The 11425-nt window shown below is 37.5% G+C and overlaps 1 long non-coding RNA gene across 2 annotated transcripts in view; it reads right to left on the bottom strand.

Annotated features, from left to right (window-relative positions):
- Positions 1-5283: 5283 nt before the first annotated feature.
- LOC111940607 (uncharacterized) overlaps positions 5284-11425 on the bottom strand; it is a 101092-nt gene continuing 94950 nt past the window's right edge. Inside the window, exons 6-7 of one of the 2 annotated variants that reach the window (XR_002869558.2) lie at positions 10625-10938; positions 5284-6226 (exon numbers count right to left, since the gene is read on the bottom strand). This is a non-coding gene — a long non-coding RNA (uncharacterized LOC111940607). Of the gene's footprint in view, positions 6227-9734; positions 9819-10624; positions 10939-11425 lie in introns of those variants that run through there. The other variant, XR_015280015.1, reaches the window with a different exon arrangement.

Below are 11425 nucleotides of genomic sequence, written 5' to 3' on the forward strand. Positions count from 1 at the left end.
ACAGTGTTCATGACATGGACAGCCACTTTTCATATCCCCACAGGGTTTTGAAGCTGTGGCCTCCCTCATGACCTGATGCAGACAAGACACTTATCCAGCCTCTCATCCTATAACCTCTGTCTGTTTGATGGCTCAAGTTATTAGTCACAGAATTATGGTTGCACTTGGTCACATTTGCTATGAGACCAGCACTATTTTCTTTTCATCAATAAGAAATCACATCACAGAGGAGGGAAAGACCCTTCTCATTTATAAAAAAAGTAAGAGTATTTTTGAGGGGGTGGTAAAAGTAATGTGTGTAAGGAGCCATGGATATCCCTTTTCTGCTGAAGTCTTAACTCAGCATTCTTTTTTCCTGTCTGTCAGGATTCCACAAGTACCTTTCTGGTAATGTGTGAATGCAAACATCATCCTGAAGGTGGTAGAACTGGAACAGACTTGGAAAGGTATCGTCTTCCACTACGTGCTTAATTGTGCCTCCCCTCCTCCCCACCTCTGCCTTCTTGTGTCCCCCTCCACCCCCCACCGCCCCTCCGCATATTGGCGCTGCGAGCTCATGCCTCAGCATCAGTCTGTCTTATCCACCACTCCTGTGAGTCTCTGTGTAGCCAGACAAACAGAATAGCTTGTTGATTCTGCAGCTATCTACTTACCACATTCTGGATGCCTAGCAGCAAACATAAATGGTGTGCTTACCTGTAAGCAGCAGACATTATAAAGCAACTGATCAGCACTAATGTTCTATTTTCCCAGGTTATTTCCAAGCAATGTTTGTTCAGGTTAAGTTTGTATCAATTGCACAGTTTTCTCAGTTCATAGAAGTAATTTCTTCCTCAGATAACTCAGCTGACTCTTTATATGTCTGTTTGCACATACATATTTCGTTGTGCAAATTATGGTTGTCTTTCCGATTACAAAGATTTAACAGATGGAAAACAACAACACAATAAAAATCTGACAGCCATTTGTTAGTTTTTTCCCTGTTTAAAACTATAAGGATTTTTTGGCCATGTTGAGCCGATATTCTGAATCCTCCTTTAGAGCAGTCAATGTAAAATAAGATTTAAAAAAAAAAAAAAAAAAAAAAAAAGACAAAGGAAGACTCCCCAAAATTCCAATTTCACTGGAGTCTCCAGTACACTAATTAAAAACATCCAAAATCATCTGAAAACTAGCTGGCAAACTAGCTTCATTTGGCATTCATTTGGTTACTGAGTTACTGCTGCTCTCATCATTTACATACACATTGTGGATGGCTCATGGTTGCGGTTTTGGACTTTTGTCCTTCTAGGCCATAGGAAATACAGGGACCTGAAGAAAGAAAGCTCTGTAATTTATTGCTCAAGATAGATATAATTAAGTTTTTGATGCAGATATGCTTATCATGGCTGTGCTAGTTAGTGTTTCATTCTAACAGAGGGTAAATCTCATTATAAGGCCTCTTTCTCCAAGGGGAAATACTGCTTGTACAGTTGTGTTCACTGTTGACAGCACACAGAGGACACAGTAATTGTGTTCCAAAACTACTGATGATGTCTGAGCTTGCCTCTTGTCACAATGACACAGATAACAGCCATGAGTAGTGATAAGCAGTCAAACCAGTAGAGACATAGAAGGTCAGAAATCAATTGCTTCCAACGGATTGATTTAGAACTGAGAGATCCTGATGGTTGGTATAGCAGCTGTAAATGGAGGTAATTATTCCACTTATGGATAATATACTGTGAATGCCTTTGTAAATCAAATCTTCATCTAACTGAAAATCACGTGTACAGGGTCATTGTTAATTTTTCTTTCCAAAAAAAAGAAAATAAAAATTTATTTCTCCTACTACAAATAGTTAAGAGTATTTGTAGTAGAGATAATACTATGTAATTGTAATACTTGCTAGCAATTTCTTTTTCCTGTTTGACTCTTCCCATGTCTAGTTATATTTTACATAGCTTGTGCAGCCTCTATACAATAGAAGATTTTACACAACGTTAGCTCTTTCTAAGACTGAGCAAGAAGAAAACAGGAGAACTTTTCTAAAAGACCTGGTAATTTCTTCACAGAACAATAAAATATTCTGCTCTCAGAAAATGTCCATTTTATTCCCTGTTTATGAAATAATCTCTTGATGCTGACAGAATTCGTTGCTGCCCTCTGGCCTGACTTGAAAGAACATATTGACAAGTTTGCAGCAAAGTCACTCTGCTATCATTTGGAGCTTTCCTGTTCAAGATTATTTTCGGGTTATAGTCTAGCATGGAAGATATGAAGATCCCTTTAAGACTTTTTCCAGCCTTCTCTCTCCCTACATCTTCTCCCTGCCTCAACTACTTATAGAGCCACTCCCTAGCTCATTATTTTCTATGGCTTCCACAGCCTTTAGTGGCCACCAAGATGTTTTAATCTTTTTGTCATTTCCTTCAGAGTCTTCTCCTCTCCACAACACCTAGAATTGCCCACAAGGCATGAGGGACTCTCTTACATAATGTCCTGCAGGTTTCTATGGTACTTCTACTCAGTTTCCCACAGCAACCATACAGAGCAGGAGACATTTTAAGATGTACCATCATCCACTATAAATCCATCTCACAAGATTCAGATAACATTGTTTTTTCACATGGTCATATCCAGCTAAGACAGAGGCATCATTTGGTGTCAGTTTTCTGAAGTTCAGTAATATTGACTTGTGGTGTGGCAACATCTGAGTCAAAGAAAGAGCTGATAGTCATCATTCTGGTAACAAGGAATGACAAAAAAAGTTTAAAATCTGGAAACGTGTTTTTGAAAGTGTTAGTTTAAATCACTCTCTCTGAGTTTGGTACCATCCTGAAACATCTAGGTAAGGCAGGGTCCAGCTGCCTTCCCCAAGCAGCTGGACCAGTTGGATTAAGCACATTATGTACAATTTTGTGCAGAAACAATGCAGAACTGTTGACTGTTGTCAGTATTCACAGTCATTTAAGGTGAATTAACCTTACAACTTAGGTCCTGAAGCTGAAGTCAGTGCAAAATGCTTATCACCTTAACTGAAGATTATCTATTATGCACAGCTTAGTCCTTAGCAGTTAAATCCTGTTTGGGTTGTACTTTTTTACTTTGGCCTTGTGTGCCATCTGTTAGCTTGAAATTATAATATAGCAGAAGTTTATCTACTTTCAGTGGAACTTGCTTTAAGTTTTTGAATGGATTATCTTTCTTAGATGTATGAAAATTTTTGTTAGTCTATTCTATTCATGCCCAAAACACTTGAGTTTATCATCTTCCTGTGTTGCTTTTGTTGTTTGAGTGTTTTTTGTCAAAACAGCATTTGGGTGTCTAAGCTTTCACTAAATATATTTTCATTTCAACATTTCATCCAAGAATCACAGGGCAAAAAATGATCTTCTATCAAAGTTGCCAACATAAGGTAGTTAATATTTGGTTTTCCTCCATCATTTGCAGTTTTATTACTCATCTTACCTGAAGAACACCATTTCTCTTCAGAGGCTGGTGCTTTTACTTGTCATTTACATAGGCAATGTTTTCTGGGATCTGTTCCCATCAGAAGTACCTCCTAATGGCTTCTCTTTCTTCCAGGGCCACTAATCTCAGATACCACACCTATGACAGATGTGTCATAGGGCTTCTTCTAAGCTTTTTAGATAAATACAAACTGTTGAGGTTGAGGTAACTGACAACACCAGTGGCACATCAGCAGCAGCATTTAGGGTTTTTCTAGATCTTTTATCTCTTCAGCCATTTCAGAATTTAGTCCATCCCAGCTGAAGAGACAAGCAGATGAAATAACAGAAGATGAACTCACTCTGTAATAGGGAAAAGAAACACAGTGCCCCCCACACCAAAGAGATAAGATTGGCATTCCACAGGTTTAACTTATTCCTTACAAGTACCGGTGAACACTTATCTCTGCAGCAAAAAATTCTCTGATTTTGTTAGTAATTTGGTCCCACACCTAGAAAAGAAGATGAAAAAATCCAGAAGTTTGATAGCAAACCTCATACATGTTGATATCAAACAAACACAACCTTTCCTAGCTGTGCCCATTTTAATCTGCTTTTGGAGATCTCTGCTGAAGAATTACTATCCTCTGAAGAAGACAGATTTTCCTTAGCAGCAGCAGAGTTTAGTGTCAGGATTTATCTTACTACATGTAGAATTTCTGTGTTTCTTTAATATTGAGTCGAGAGAGATGGACAATGCTTGAAATATCTCACCCTGCAGTTAAGTCTGATCCATTTCAAATGGATCATTTCCTGGAAGTACCTATTTCTCTACTGACTGCAAGGTGACTACCTAAATGTGGAAGTTTTTATTCCAGATACATACATTTAAGTGAATACTGGTCCTAAATGGACTTCTCTCTTTGTTTGAAGAAATCCGTTGATGTTCCTACAAATATTTGGAGTAGAAGCATCAAGTAAAAAATTACCTTGACTCCTTGATCATTCTGTCCCACAAAAAAAATATTTCTTGATTACAAGTCCTTACCATTTTTTATCACTGTCAATGAAGTTAAAAGACATGAAAGAGCATTCTCCAGAACAACACTGAGCAAAATCCCCTTCAATTTCAAATGTATCATATTCCAATACAGTTTGTATATTTACAAGGTTAATTTCACTAACTAATAGCCAGTAAAATTTTGTTTTCATCTTGATTCAAGCAGATGATTCTTCATCAAGTCTACGTGGAGTGGAATTATTTTGCCAAAGATGTAGCTGTTCAACAACAATGTGTGTTATAAGATACACACACATGCCTGTAACAGCCTAGTTTTTGCTTTTGGTGTCCACCCTTGGGGACTCTCATGCTTTTGGAGTAATTGATTGGTGTTGTCTTCCTGAATCCCAGCTACTCAAATCCTTCAACCTATTTTAACCAATGAAGCAAAGCCCCCATGAACCAGTAATTTCTGAAATCTAGCCTAAAAGCTCATGTTTTTGTAGCCCATACCTGTTATTTTCATTTATCTACCCCAAGAATCCTTTCTTCCCCTCTACTGTCCTCACCAGTAGGTGGATCTACCAGGTACACCTGGTGAAGTCTACCTAAATCAGCAAAACCCCACAATTAATTTTATTTTAGCTCCTACAGTCAGGATGAAACACCTTCTGTGCAGCATTCTTCTTCTTGGCACATGACTATGTCTCATCAGAGCTTTGTGCAGTCATATCAGCCAGAGATTTCCCAATATTTTGTGGAGAGTATAATTTTCTAAAATCAGGGTTCACAGACAGCCAAATCCAATTCATGTGCTGGTTTTTCCCTTTCACGTACGTAATAATTACTCACAGTTAGATGTACTCTCACTTTTGAAGTTGCTGGTCCAGTCCAGATTCTGCTGCAGCTACAGCACTTTCACCAAGCCTGGGACAGGTATCCCTAGATCTTCCACTTGTACTTGTGTGACTATGTTTGAAGGGCAAGGTGCTTATATCATAAAAAATAGTCTTCATTTCTTTAAAGGAAAGGGTCTCGTGTCCTACTTCATGTTTCATGTGTACCCACGTTATATCTTGGTCGGCTTAAGAGGAGTCACTGAGAAATGGTTAGTCTTCTTCCCCATCACTATTTATGGTGTTTGGACTGGATTTGTTTCATGGAATGATTCTTGCATAGCAGTCCCTACAACTTTAATTTTTTTAAAAAATTTGAGAGGCAGTGGGGTAGTTGAAGAGATTTCCAAGCCGTCATCCACCCAGAGATTCTGGTCATAAGAACATGTAGGAAGAACACAATCCCTTGCATGCTGTTTGAACCACGAGCAATATTTCTTGAAAGGCAGATGGCCCGATGGCTAAAAGGTTAAAAGCTTTGTTAAACATGTGTGCATTGCCATTGATTGTGGATTTGATGGTATTTAAGTGTATTGTGAAAAGAAACCACTGATGTAGGGCCCTCTCCTTGTCATCCTCACTCAATCCCAGTGTGAAACAACCTTACAGACTGTCAACTTATTAATTGACCACAGAATGTGGGTCAAAGGACTGAAGTACATGGATGATAACTACTGTGGTTTGTTGAATCTGGCTACATGGAAGTACACTGCAGCATCAGTGTAACTTTCTATGTGGTGAGAGAATGAATAAAAAGTCAGGATTGAGTTGACACAACGCATCTAGCTAGCTGAAAAAAATCTTTTCATGTTGTTATTGTAAGTACTGACCTTCAGTTTGTTTCAGGAACTCATTTCACTTGGCAGACTCAGGCATGTGTGGAAAAGAATGTCACTATTCTGAAAAGCAAATAAGGAAATACTAAGAATACCATCAGCAAGATGATAAGCAAAACTTGTATCACCATTAAGATAATGTGCAAGTTGCACAAGGTTTTTAATACTTGTGGAACTGCTTAATATTTTCTGTTCTGGTTTTTTGACCTGAAGTTAAAAGAAATAGTTTGCCTTGCTTCCTTAGTTGTGCCTGGATTTATAAAATTTGTATTTAATTTTAAAGATAAGAGCAGAAGAATTTGATATAAACAATAACACAAATGAAAAGTGACAATACAACAACATGCATTTGTGATTCAATTAATAATACATTAGTATATACATAAAATACTTTTGTTTACAATAATATATAATCATTAAGATTATTCTTCCCAAGCATTTTTGTAGTCTAAAATGCTTATGTAACATATTTATGGTATTTAGAGAATTAGTGTGGTAGCACAATCCCAGAAGTCACCGGTACAACTAGTATTTTGTAAAAGTTATCCAAGATCACAAACACACTGAGTGTGTTACGTCTGTTGACCTAGAAATGCAGACCATAAGCACAAGGATGTAAACCCTTTAAAGCTGACAAAACAGAAATCTGGATCTGAATTTCTTCAAGCAAAGCAGCAGCCATGAAAATGTTCTGACTGTAACTGCTTTTGAATTAAGTTCCTGTTCTTGAATACCTAGAATGATTCCTGAGAATTCAGAGTCATATGAAGTCATCAATGTCTTGATTAAAAACTTAGACAAAAGTGTAAAAAGCATGCAGTCTCTTTTTAAAATGGATGCTTTTTCTTCCACTTCTTATGATACTGCAGTTTTGTGGAGTCACAATGTGCATTAACATATTTGCCTGCACATCCTAGGCAATCCATGCTAGTAACTCAGGTGAAATTAAGAAGCTGTTCAATTGCCACTTGAGACAATTGGCAAAATGGGGATTTTTGCCTCGATACTTTGAGGCAGAAAAAAAAGAAAAAAAAATTGAAAATGCCTCTGGCTTGAGCCTAAACACAAAGAGACGCTGCAAAATCAAGAGCATCTAAGAGGACTTACCTGAAAAGAGAACACAGAGCTGGCTCAGCTGCGTTCAGTTGGCAAGGGCAGGGAAGAACAGAGGCTGTTTGCCCAGAGTGATAATTGTTGGGCTGTAGAATGGTCTCCCATGAGAACATTGCTGGATGTACCAACACCTGGCACATCTAAAATCATACTAAATAAAGCAGCATAATCTCTGCTGTGAAGCATAGCCTTTCAGTGGCACAACTAGTATTCTAACCTTTCATCTTAGTGATGCCCAGTATCATCTTCCAATTACCAAACCTGTGACCTAACACTTCTTTTTCAAGTCATTTTCATAGTTGTGTGAACACAGGGTTGAGTCAAAAGTTGTTTACCATTATGCTAAATGAGAATTTTTCAGATTTTTGCCTGCATTTAAAAACAATACTGCCTTTCTGTAGCAGAGAGGGGGCAAAATGAAGAAGCAGTTAATCTCTCAGTGAAGTTCACTCCCTTTTCTGTGCCACTTCTTGTGTGTCTTCTTTTTATAGAAGGGGATCTTATCTCACAGAGTATCCCTTAGCTTTTTATTTATGTATTTATATATGTTTATTTATTTATTTATTTATGTGGTGTACATTGGCACAGATGATTTCAGACACTGTGAAAGTGGATGTTCCTAACTGAAAAATTGCTCAATGGGTTGTTACAGGCACTTAATTGACCATCTGACTTTTAAACTCAATCTCAGTCTGAGAAGGTCAATTATTTCCAGGTTTTTCATGCTTTTTGACTGTAGAGTATGACAGCACTGAGAAACGAAAAATAATAAGGGAACATGATAGCATTTTGAGCCTTGATTAAAGGAAAACAAAGCAAATAATAAGAGTAATATGCCAAATGTAAACATGGGAATAATGCTGGAGTGTTCTTAATAGACGCCCGGGGCACTGGAGTAAGTCAGGCTGTGCTGAGCATTCAACACTATCTTTCTCAACAGTGTCAGTATCTCTTTGTCTGGCAATAATGGTGCTAAAAACTGTGCTGTCACAAAAAATGTGTCACAGGATGACAAAAGGCCTGGCTCAACAATGAGTTACGCTGCTTTTGTGTCATGGTAACCCCTCTGAAAACAAGCTGAAGCAAAAAGATGTAAGTGGGGAAACAAAGATGTTAATCTAGCTTGTCTCAAGGTAAAGATGTCTGCTAGCCAGTTTTGCTTACTAAAAACATCTTACTTGGTTGAAATAGAACATGAGACAATGTTTTATGCCATTATATTTAAACTGCACAGTCTTATAAATGTCATAGCAAACTATAAGAATTATATCCTACTTCTCTTATCTATGTTTTTATGGACATTGTCATCAGGAACTACCAATACAATCTTCAAATATTTTTCTTAGCATGCAAAGCAAAATAAACTATACTGTAGTTTGAGAGAGATTCCATATGAATGCAAGCAATCATGGCAGAAGAGTTTTTACTTTTGTTTCAAAAAGGAGGCAATTTCTGAAGAAAAGTTGTATCTGAAAATAGGAAAAAGTATCATTGCTGGATTGCTGAAAGAAGAGGTCGGCTATATGCAATTTAAAGACCCCCTAGACAGGGTGAATATAAATAACAAATACATATCTTGGAGTAATCCTAGACTTTGTAAGTCATTCATTTTGTCATCTGAAAGACACTTTGTATGTATTACCTCATACCAGAGGAGAGATCCAGGGTCACAATGAGATTTGGAAAAAATTTGCAGAAGTTTTAGCCATTTAATTTTATTTTCTGTGAGGCTAAAGAAATACTGTAGGGATAATCCCTTGTAACAGAGGGCAATTACTTCAGGCATCGAATTCCAGGCATTGAATTCCCAAGGGTTCACCAGTGTGAACTTAGTTATGGTGTTGAGTAGTGGGTGACCAGTGCAAAACCAGTGGGCCCATGGGATGGTCTGTCAGAAAAGAGTTGCCAGAATAATAAGCATGCCCTAGCTGAATCCAGATGCTCAAAGGTCCCAAATTCAGAGTGATCATCAAGGTACACAGATGAAATACCTAGAAGTTTCCCAAGAAAGTACAGCTAAGTTCAGAGGCAGGTACCAAACCAAGAACTAAATGGGTCACTGTGTTCAGGTGAGTGAGCTCTTTCGTTGGATGTCTTTTGTTTGGGTGGATGGTTTTGCTTTAGTTTTACCCCTTTTTGGAAATAAAATATTTACTAAAAGCATCATTTTGTCCCATGCATGAAGCTATTTCCAAAGAAAAGCATTCCTGCTATTCCTCTCAGAAGGCTATAGAGAGAGGTGTGGATCGCCATATGAAGGCACAGAAACAACATCCTAAATTGTGTATTATTGAGGGAATTGTGATGGCTTTGCAACTAATGAGAAACTTTTCAACACCTTTTGAAGGATCAGAATTGAACCTTAGTCAGACAGGACCAGTGTGAAATCTCCTGCAAATTTCTGGAGAATGATGGACTCTGTTTCTAAATTTTCTTAGTTTTTTCTTATAGGATTCACCTGAAGTATGAGAAATGAACACCATCTCCAAATGGATTGCAAAGTTTTTTTTCTTCATCCCTGTACTTCATTCACTTTCAATACCTAGAAATAATTTGTGACAGTTTAAATTTCATTCAGCAAATTGATTTTCTAATGGCAAATTCCTGTGCTATGTCTGCACAGCATTCTTATTATTCTGTGCAGACCAGACCTTGTAACAGTAAAAAATAGAAATTCCTGTAAGTGTTGATCAGCTTTCTAACTTAGGAGAGCAAACTCATGGAAATTTTTATAACTATATCAAATACTGCTTGCCTGTGCATGCTGTGATTCTCTTTCCTGGATCAGAAATTTAGAGATTCAACTCACAGGCTGTGAGCTTGCCTCCTACACGAAGCTGACATCACAGTTAATTAAAAGAAAGTCACTGTACTACTGGCATTCTTGAGATGAGGCATTAGCGTAGCACATTCTGGACAGCATACAACTCCTACAAATTATTCCACAGATTGCTTGGCACTGACACAAGCTCTCATCATTAAGAGAAAGAGGAGGAATACTGTTGGGATTCCTGATGTTGTGTAAAAACAACAAAACCCCTCCAATTATTCAATCTTAAGGGATGAAAAGCACAAAAACTACATTAGTGGGTACCTGATGGCAGGGTGTAAGCTGCCTAAGATTGCACTAGACAATGCTAAGAGGTAGTAGCTGCCACTAATTCCTCAACAGAAATAGGAAGTTCTTATGCTCCTCTCATATCTCCATTCTTTTGTAACATGATATGTTCATTCATTTATTTCCCAGGATGAGGCTGAGCACAGCGGATATATTCACACTTATTCAATTATTCTGTATTTCTAGGCATTTTGTTTAACAATGATAACAAATGAATGAATAATACTTACTGTCTCTTCTCAGCCAAGTATTCACAGTCCAAACTCCATTACTTTTGCAGCTGTCTGCACTCTTGTTGGTTGATGCACCCTTGATCTTTGTCATTTTTTGTTTTAGATCAGAACTTCCTGGTAAAGCTGATGGCTGTGACAAGCCTTCTTGACTCTGTGATTCCCAGAAAATGCAAAGAATAGACACCCCAGTGACTATGACTCACACTTGGAAGCTACTGTAGGTCCCAGCTCAGAAGCTCTTCTCTGTTGGCTTGACTCATCAGCAGTGTAAAACACCCTATGATCTCTGAACACTGCTCATTACAGACAAACTGAAAAGAAAAAATAAAAGAAAATGAAGTCCACTTCTGTTTATAACCATGTTTTCACTGCAATAGTTAGAAGTATCATTTCTCTGCCACAATTTGTTGTTTTGTCTTTTTCAAAGTCATCTTCTACTCTGAGCTGGATAGAGATTCTAATTTCTAAAGAGAAAAAAACTTATTTTTTTAGTTGTTTTTAGGGTAAAAATTTAATAAAGCAGCATATTAAATAAATTGGTTCTGTCTCATGTTCTATCTAATATGCAGAGAAAGATTTGATTGCCAAAGCACAGAATATTTATGTTTTGCTCACTATTTCTCCTAGTCAATAACTCTGTTAACATGTAAGGTGTGGCATATCCTCATATCTGTAATCACAGGAGCAGATCATAGGTGCATAGGAACCAATGTTTCTATGTATATAATGATACAATGTTCACATGGGTATAGACATGCAGCTTTTTTTTTTGTGGGATAGTAAAGGATAACTGGTAGT

Source organism: Cyanistes caeruleus, chromosome Z (assembly GCF_971803275.1).
Source record: "Cyanistes caeruleus chromosome Z, bCyaCae1.hap1.1, whole genome shotgun sequence".
Lineage (NCBI taxonomy): Eukaryota > Metazoa > Chordata > Aves > Passeriformes > Paridae > Cyanistes > Cyanistes caeruleus.